Raw genomic sequence first — 10,033 nt, forward strand, 5'->3', positions numbered from 1 at the left:
TATGAAAAGGAAATCCTTGGAGTTCTACATGCCTTAGACTTGTGGAAGCACTATTTATTGGGGACTCCTTTCATTCTACGGAAGGATCACCAAAGCCTTAAGTGCTTCATGATGCAGACCAAGCTCTCCGATAAACAAATGAGGTGGGCAAATTTCCTTTTGCAATTTCATTTTAATATTGCTCACATTGCTGACAAGCAAAATCAAGTAGCTGATGCACTCTCAAGATGGCCAAGAGTGAATGTGGTTTCAATAGCAACTCACAATGATCTATCTTCTATGATAGATGGGTACGCTATTGATCCCGATTTTAGAGATGTGATTTTGGCCCTTGCACTAGGGAAGAAAGAGAAACCATTTGCTTTACAAGATGGGTATCTTATGTATGGAAATAGACTATGTGTAACTAACTCACTACGTGAGAAAGTAATGTATGAATCTCATGCTCCTTCTTATGTGGGGCATAGAGAGATTCAGTTTACCCTAAAAGGGATATACATATTTCTATTGGCCTGCCATGAAGTCAAACATACAAGAGTATGTTTCTAAATGTGTGGTATGCCAAAATACAAAGTTTGATAGAGAGAAGCAACCTAGATTGCTTCAACCTTTTCCAATCCCTAATTCACGATGGGAGAGCATATCCATGGATTTTATCTTTGGATTGCCTAAGTCTATCCATGGGAATATGGGAATATGGACGATAGTGGATAGTTTCAACAAACAAGCTCATTTTATACCTGTCAAAAAGACTATCAAAGCCCATCAAATGGCAACCCTCTTCATAACACAAATCTTCAAGTACCATGGCTTGCTGATGACCATAGTGTCGGATAGAGATCCTAGAATGACCAGTAATTTCTGAAAGGGTCTCTTTGAGAATTTAGGGACAAGGATAAACTTCTTTTCGACCTATCACCCGCAAACGGATGGCCAAAGTGAAATAGCTAACCTAACAATTCTTGATCTACTAAAAGCCTACGTAACGGACGTAGATCAAAGGTCCCAATGGGGGAAGTACTTACCCTTAGTGGAGTATGCCTACAATAATACTATACATACCTCCACGGGAAAAGCACCTTTCGAGGTCATTGAGGGAAGATACAAAAGTCCCCTGCTACTTAAGGTACACGGAAAGATCTTCGATGTAGATGAGTATATCCAAAACCTACAAGAATCTTTCCAATAGATTATGGATGCTATCTCTATCTCACAACAAAGGCAAAAGGCTCCTGCTGCTCATCAGCACAGAAGAGCCCAAGCCTTTAAAGAAAATGATTGGGTCTTGCTTAAATTTCCCAAGGCTCGCTTAAGGCACATGACAACGAGCAAGAATCCTACGGGACACCAAAAGTACTATGCCAAATTAGCAAAAAGATACTATGGTCCCTTTTAGATCCTTAGGCCAATCAATGAGATGACCTATCAACTCAAGTTGCCCAACCATTGGCTCATACACAATGCTTTCCATGTGAGCCTACTAAAGCCTTACAAAGGAGAGCCGCCTCAAGAAGCAACCATTGAAGACCCACCGGAGATCAAGGACCAAGAAGAAGTGTTGCATTCCGAGTCCATTCTCCGACACGAAGACAAGGAATATATTACGAGGCAATATAAGACTATCCGATGATATCTTATCAAGTTGATAAAATTATCCTTTTGAAGATGCTAGATGGATGCAAGGCATACAATTAAAGGATAACCTAAACCTTGTCAATGTTTACAATGAACAAAGTTTTTGTCTTATAAGACTCTCTTTTTCTTTATTGTGCACAAATGTTAAGTAGTATGCATGCTTAGGATCAAGTTTGCGGAGACGACGTCTTCCAAACACCAAGTAGAGCTTGTCACTCTAGTATGGAAGATTGATAGGACTAATGCGCAGACATGCTTGCGACAACTTAGGCTCTCAAGTGCCAAATGGATTAGTCATCCATTCTGGAATGATGTCGTAGGGTAAGATAGGGATCCTCTACCCGCTAGAAAAAGGACTAATAAATAGGATTTATCTTCTCTACCTCATAGTCGAGGATGCCTATGATTTCAAGAGAGAGGTAATGTCATAATAACTAATATCTAATTCTCCTAAATGATTTTCTCATGTTAAACTGATCATTTAATATGGGAAAGTACCAGGGGAGAAAAAGCTAGAATATTGGTTAAGCTGGCAGGCCGGTCAGAGTAGGGATCCAAAGGGGGGGGGGCATCTGCAAAAGAGCAATGTGCAACAATGGGCTTCAAAGTCCCTAAGGTTCAGCCCATTAAGACTTCCAAAATGCTAAGGTTCCAAAATACAAAGGTTATGTCCAATGGTCAAACTCTAGGTAAAATTGAATGCTTATGTGAAGACCATAAAGTCTTCACATATCCCTAGATAGGAGGGGGCAAGCCCAAATTGCAGGGGAGGAGAGAGAGGGACACACACACACACACACACACACACACACACACACACACACACACACACACACACACTAGTATGCTCTCTTTACAGAAAGGGAATAGGGGACACATCTCAGCTCCCTAGCCCAATTGCCCCCAAGGTGCATTCAAATCCTATTGGATGGCCATAGAGGTGGACTAATGAGAATTAGGCTAGAGTACATTTAGTTTAATTCATTTTAAAACACTTGATAAAAGAACCAATAGAAATTAATCTCTCTAGAAGACTATTGGACATTCTTCCAAGGGGTCCAATGAGCATTCAGTAGCCCAATGGCTTGCCTGATTCCTAATGGCCAGAAGACTAAGGGGTCCAATGAGAGTTCAATTGAATTATTTAATTACCTAAAGCTCTTACAAAAGGGAAAAGGGGGACACATGTCACAAGGCTATCACTTATGCTTCTTAATTTTCATTGGCTAAGCTTTGCAGGGTCCAATGGGATGCCAGCATGAATAAAAATCAAGAGGGGTCAACCAAGAGAGAGAGGGGGGCTGATTTTGGCAAGGCATTATCACACACACACACACACACACACACTCACACTCACACAATCTCATGTGTGAAGCAAAGAAGACTCTCTCTCTCCTTCTCAAGCTTTAATGGAAAGCTCATCATCTACTCCAAGCTTGTGAGAAGGGAGGCCTACACCAACAACTCTTGGCTTTGTGATGCAAATCCAACCAAGAGCCAAGCTCCAATGCATGCTCATCTCCTCTACCATGCTAATTACTAAACTATGCTAAGATTTTATGAGTGATTATGTGAGGAGATATAATTCTTTCTTATAAGAATACTCCTTCTTCCTTTCAATCTACTCTCATACCCTGCTAGCTCTCACCATCTTCGAAGGTGTGTGAGGTCTTGGGTCTTGCGTAGACCGTGAGGGAATTGATGGTGTGTTTTATAAGTGTGAGCTAGGTGCTTGAAGCTTCCATCTTCATTGCACCAGTTAGTTATTGAAGGAACACAAAGTATTGAATTGTAAATTGTCTCCCTTGATAGGGAAAACCTATAATACAAAGCCTTTTGGAGGGGGTACCAGCTCCATGTAGATCCGGTCCTCAACTGTTGTGAATAGCTTAATTTCTCTCTCTTTTGAAGTATTGTTCATGCCTATCTAACTAGGTGTTATGCTTTTTGTTGCTCTCTCCATCCAAGCACTCTTGCTATGCTCATTAGGAATCTAGTCTAATGAAATGCTCACTATGCTTATGCTATTTTCTGCTACACACAAGTTACTAGGCCATTAAATCTCTCTCTCTCTCTCTCTCTCTCTCTCTCTCTCTCTCTCTCTCTCTCTCTCTCTCTGTTTTCATGTGCCATGTCTTAAAAGCACACAGTTAACATCAAACACAAGTACTTTTCTCCTACTTTTGCGTGACACAATTATGCATGTGCCTTAAGGATGATCGTTTCCAAAAGAACATACTTTAGCATCTTCTACTTTAGGTAGAGGGAGAAGGTTGGGATGAGGAGAGATGAAAAAACATAAAAAATAGAATCCAAAGATCAAGAAAGCAATGAAACTATAAGTTCCTCCAAAAGAGAGCATGGATGGAGGGAGCATGGGAGAGGGAGAGCGAGCAACGAGCATTACATAAGTGAGGTTATCATGTCTCCTCCCACCAAAAAGTAACCCACTAGCAAGCTCGCTACTAAAAATAAAAGTTTATTATTATATGGGATAGCGAGCTCGCTAGTGTTTTGGGGGCAATCTCTCCCTTAACCCTTCTCCTTTGGCCCTCTTCGTTTTCATCTCTCCCTCTACTTCTCTATTTGTTCTCCTTCCTCTCCCACCCTTCTCTATGTATACTAGTTTGCAAAAGTAATTTTAGCATTTTAGTTTCTACTAATAATTTGTTCGTAAAAGCCCGTCTTTTGTTTGAAGACCTTATGCATTTGATTCCATATTTACCAATGACATTGAGAGAGAGAGAGAGAGAGAGAGAGAGAGAGAGAGAGAGAGAGAGAGAGAGAGAGAGAGAGAGAGACCCAATGGATAGGGGGTGTATAAGATGGATGGGTTAAGGAAAGGAGGAAGAGAGACTTAAAGAGGAAAGAGATAGATATGTCGATGCAACAAGCATGAATAATTTCACGAATACTTTAAGCCAACATGAGTTCTTTATTATAAGGTTTGTTGTGATTCTATTGGAAAGGAATAAATTGGCAAGGTGAGAGAGAGAGAGAGAGAGAGAGAGAGAGAGAGAGAGAGAGAGAGAGAGAGAGGAAAGAGAATAAGAGAGAGGGAGAGAGAGTTAAAGACTCTACCTAAGATAAGTAGAGAGAGGGGGGAAGGTAGTTGGAGGCTAAGAGAGGTGGGGCTTGACCGTTGGTGGCACAATGTGGAGGAGCAAGAGGGGTTGCGACAACTCAAAGGAAAGGCCACTTGCGAAGTTGCATTTATATGGGTGTATAAAAAAATCTAAATGATTTGTCGCTTCAAAGGGTTGTACTCGCTTTGGTTGTTATAATACAATGTAGTTGGTACTAGTGGTTGTTTATTAGATGCTTCCATCATCGGCATGTATCTCATGTCTATAGGAATTCTAGCACCTGGCAGCGGAGGCTGTTGTCCTAAGACAGGTTGTGGCCTTGAAATTCCTACTGGACCTGGTGCATTTTTTGTAACATATTTAGGTGGAGTAGGTGCTACTGGAATAGGGTGTGCATACCTCTCCTTAGCATATTCCATGCTATAATAGCACTCTTTCCTCGTATGGGTTTGTCCATTTTCTCTCAATTTTGCACCACTTAGGCTCCCCTGAATCATACCTTACAAGAGGATTTAGGTGGGGCTTGACCGTTGGTGGCACAATGTGGAGGAGCAAGAGGGGTTGCGACAACTCAAAGGAAAGGCCACTTGCTAAGTTGCATTTATATGGATGTATAACAAAATCTAAATGATTTGTCGCTTCGAAAGGCTAAACTCGCTTTGGTCGTTATAATACATTGTAGTTGGTACTAGTGCTTGTTTATTAGATGCTTCCATCATTGGCATGTATCTCATGTCTATAGGAATTCTAGCACTTGGCAGTGGAGGTTGTTGTCCTAAGATAGGCTGTGGCCTTGAAATTCCTACTGGACCTGGTGCATTTTTCGTAACGTATTTAGGTGGAGTAGGTGCTACTGGAATAGGTTGTACATACCTCTCCTAAGCATATTCCATGCTATAATAGCACTCTTTCCTTGTATGGGGTTTGTCCATTTTCTCTCAATTTTGCACCACTTAGGCTCCCCTGAATCAGACCTTACAAGAGGAATTAGCCTCTTGACTATGTCGTCGATAAACTTTTCTTGATTGATAGGTGTCTTCGGTTTTGCAATAGACTCATTCATCTGTGAATCACTATGGTGAGAGGATGTGTTGTTTTGTTGACTCTTACAATCCTTTTCTTTATATTTCTCACAGTTATCCACTACATCTTTAGCTTCTTTGATCAATTTATTTAGTGTCTTGCTCCTTATCCTATGCAGATCCTTCTAAAGGCCCGCATGTCTAACTCCTTGGATAAAGATCAACATCAACTGTATATGCGAAACTTTCTCTGCTCTAATTACTCTTTGAAAGCCTCCAGAGTATTTTTTGTTTATCCATTTATGGACTTGGGATGGTCTACAAGTCTAACCATAGACTCTCCCAATCCTTCTTTCATTTGGGCCTTCTACTATGCCTAGGTTCTTCTTTGAATGGATTGGTTTTCCTGTCGGAGATTGATTTATTAGGAAGATTCGGTTCAGGAGGCAGGTCTGTCATCTCTGTGATCATTTCATCTCTTGTTATTGCTCTGTAAGAGTATCCAAGTGGCTCCTTTTTGGAATTCTCGTGTTTGGTGGAGGTATTGTGGTCCTTCATTGACCAAATATCCACCTATTTCTAATGCAGTTCATACTTGTCAACAACTATAGATTTCCATTGACAGTCGACTCCGTATGTATAGACATATAAGAGCTTGTAATTTGTCAACACTCTTGGGTATGGCTTTGAACACCTATAAATGTTGACCTCACTCTCGTCAATGTATCTATACAATCCTTCACTCTCATGACCTATCATCCAAACTCTCTCAACAAAATTGGTCTTTATCAACTGCAAGTTTGGAAGATCCATTATGGGTCGATGCTCCTCTATCGTTGGATCCCGGAGCTTGTATAAGGTAAGTTTGAATCTAAAATAGACATGATTCTTGGGCTTAACAACTTTAGCTTGACTAATATGTTCAAGGGCTTTGGCTAGGAAAAAGTCGAAACTATATCCAAAACCACAACCGTTTTCTCACAATTCTCTCAAATTGTCACTTTTAGACACCCCTAACTTTCGAATGCATTTTGAAGCCTCAAATGATGTCTTTTTGAATGTTGATCAACAATGAATGACCCAAAAGGTATTTTATTGTTATTCAAGGGTTACACTAAATCTTGTAGAGCTACTCTCGAGCTTTGTTTTGTAAAAAAAAGTTTTTCAACCTGTGCCTGGAGTCTTCATATGCGTATGATGTCTCATGACTCAGAATTGCTCCAAAACTTTCCTTGAAATACTATGACCACTCCAAATCTCAATTTGTGATTCTGACACTTTTAGTTATGTCTATCACTCCTTTTTTTGTTTGGTTGTTTGCAACTTCTCTGGGAGGTTAACTAAGTCAAAAGTGATCCAAATTGAATGAAACTTGGCCTCTAAGCTTATTTTGTCATTTCAAACACTTCTATAAGCTCAGATGTGAGTTTTGGCTTCTAATTTGGAAATTGACACATCATACGCCTATGGTGTCTTTTGTGGAACCATGAAGTGACTTTTATTCCATAGACTCCTTATCCCTCAAGAAACTTTCAAAATTCAATTCCAACACTTTTTGTGCTAGATATGATCAATTCAAGCATTCACTTTGCCTAGATCTGTCTTGTGGCCTTTACAAGCCCAAAAATGCATCAAATTCAATGGAATTTTGCTATTTGCTTCCTAAATTCTCTAGATCACAAGGGTATGATGTCCAACACTTTTGTCCAAGGTGCTCCTTGGTATATACTACATGCACATGTGCTCATAACAAATTTTGGAAATCAAAATAGCACAAAATCATCACTTTTGATAAGAAAATCTTTCGAAAGAGTAAAATCTCCTCAATTCTCAATCTATATGCCCAAATGAGATGAAATTTGGTGTATGTGCTCAACACAACATGCAAAGTTCACTTTTGTTGCCAAAATTACTCTTTAGACATCATATGTGTATGATGTCTTCTTATGGATTTTTTATCTAGAATTCATTCACAAGCATCCCCAAGTCTCCAACACTGATTTTGAAACACTTTTCACTCCAAACCTATCTGCGAAAACAGCATATGAAGACATAGTAGAATTTTGAAAGTGCCCAAAATTGAAATCTATGAGTACTATGTGTAGCTTATGTCTCCACGGTTCTAATGACTACTTTCACGTAGAAAATAGAGATCGTTTGATACACTTATGACCACAAATAGCTTGTAAATGCGTTAGCATGTGTGCTCCATTTTGCATGGAATGCTTGGCATTGTTGCCTAGCTCTCTCCAAGCCTATCGCCATGGTGCAATCAGATTTCCAATGCGATGAGCAAGCAAGAAGTAGCGTCAGGATGAAGCTCATGCTCTCTCTCTTCCTCTCTCACACACAGTCAACAACAGCTAAATTTTTTGATTATGATAAAATTCTCTTTACCAAATTACCTAGGTACCTTATATACTAAGGCTACCATAGGGTAAACCTAAAACAGAGTTCAATGGTTCAAATGGCTTTGTCTTTACAATCTAGAAGAGCCATCGCTCGCACCCCAACTTCTGCAACTAGAATAGCTACTCATTACAAATGATGTTTTTAACCATAATTTGCATCATTTCATAACTCTCAAAAAATAAAACTTTGGTACGAAAATTGAGTTATGTCGTACTGGGTCAACACTTTGCGATGGACAATCCTATAAATTTTCTCAAGCTCACTCATGAGTACGCATAGAAGCACTCACATTATATCTCTCTCATTTCTCTATTCTTCCTTTTGAATGTCTATATTTATCTATGTATGCATGTACATATGTATATATGTGTGTATGTACCTAGGTGTGCATGTATTCAAATATATGTATATACATATGCATGTGTGTATATGTACATGTACGTGTGTGTCTATCTTTATACATTTACCATGTCGCACATCGCATTCTCTTTATCTCTCCTTTATTGTCATCTCTCACCGACCTCATCTCTCTCTCTCTCTCTCTCTCTCTCTCCTCACACACACACACACACACACACACACACACACACACACTTATCTAGCTAACAATTCATTGGCTAACCATTGGTTGACTGCTTCCCTCTTTGGTGATCTCGCTCTCGCTATCTAGACGGCAGGGACTTGGGTAAACCTTGGCTGGCTATAGATAATGCTTGAATGCATTGGTATACGTTATCCACAATCGTTCAATTTGAAAAAAATGACTCATGACACACCAATACCGACAAAAATACCTCATTGGACTTTTCCATAATTCTATGACTTGCCCACTTGAAATATATCTGATGATAATATTAGTACTTGGATTTACTTCTATCACCCTTGTGTAGTAGATTGGGTATGCCATTTCTTTCTTGAATAACCGGTATTGAGTTCAACTCTTGTCGGATAGAGCCTTGTGGTCTCTTGGGATATTTTAATACGATGATAAAATCCTATTCTTCTTTTTCTTCTTTAATGGGATTAGCTGAGGTCCCACTTGTTAGCTTGTATCGATAATACTGTTCACACATGGACTCCTTCATGGTGGTCTCCCACTCCAATTGGTTGATTCTAATGTGTGGTTTACAAACACTTACCCTCACATGCACCTACCCACATGATGGGTAGGTGCATGGACTCCTTCATGGTGGTCTCCCACTCCAATTGGTTGATTCTAATGTGTGGTTTACAAACACTTACCCTCACATGCACCTACCCACATGATGGGTGCGTGGTTCTTTGAAATGCTTGGTGCTTGCCACACTTTATCTCTGCGATAGATAGCCTTGCATACATTAGTGCAATCAAACATGCAGCATCGTGCACACGGCCCCTAGCAAAGCTTGCTCTTGGCTCATCACAATCTCCTCTCAGCAGCGATCGTTCATCCCTTTGCCTCCCTACGCATCGAGATCACATGCCTATTTCGAAAGGATTCTTGCCTTTGCTGTGCTGCGAATGTGGCTATGAACCAAAATCGGATGTTTTCTTCACTGCAAGCATTGCTCATGGTCGTCCATAACCGGCAGTCCTGGTTCGTGCTTCTCACCACCTCTATGCATCTGTCACGATTTGATAAAGCAACACTCGCGAACGCGCGCGCACACACACACACACACACACACACACACACACACACACACACACACACACACACACACACACACACACACACACACGCACGCACACACAGATTGTAGAATGCTTTTAGAACACACTTACCCATTGGGGAGTATCAACAAAGAGAATACAATCATCACAGAGTGTTGATTATCAGTCACAGATTTGAGCAGCAAGCAAGGTAGCCCGTGCGGCTACTATGGATCAAGATTTCCT

The sequence above is a fragment of the Adiantum capillus-veneris genome, chromosome 3 (assembly GCF_014529385.1).
Source record: "Adiantum capillus-veneris isolate H3 chromosome 3, ASM1452938v2, whole genome shotgun sequence".
Taxonomy (NCBI): Eukaryota; Viridiplantae; Streptophyta; class Polypodiopsida; order Polypodiales; family Pteridaceae; genus Adiantum; species Adiantum capillus-veneris.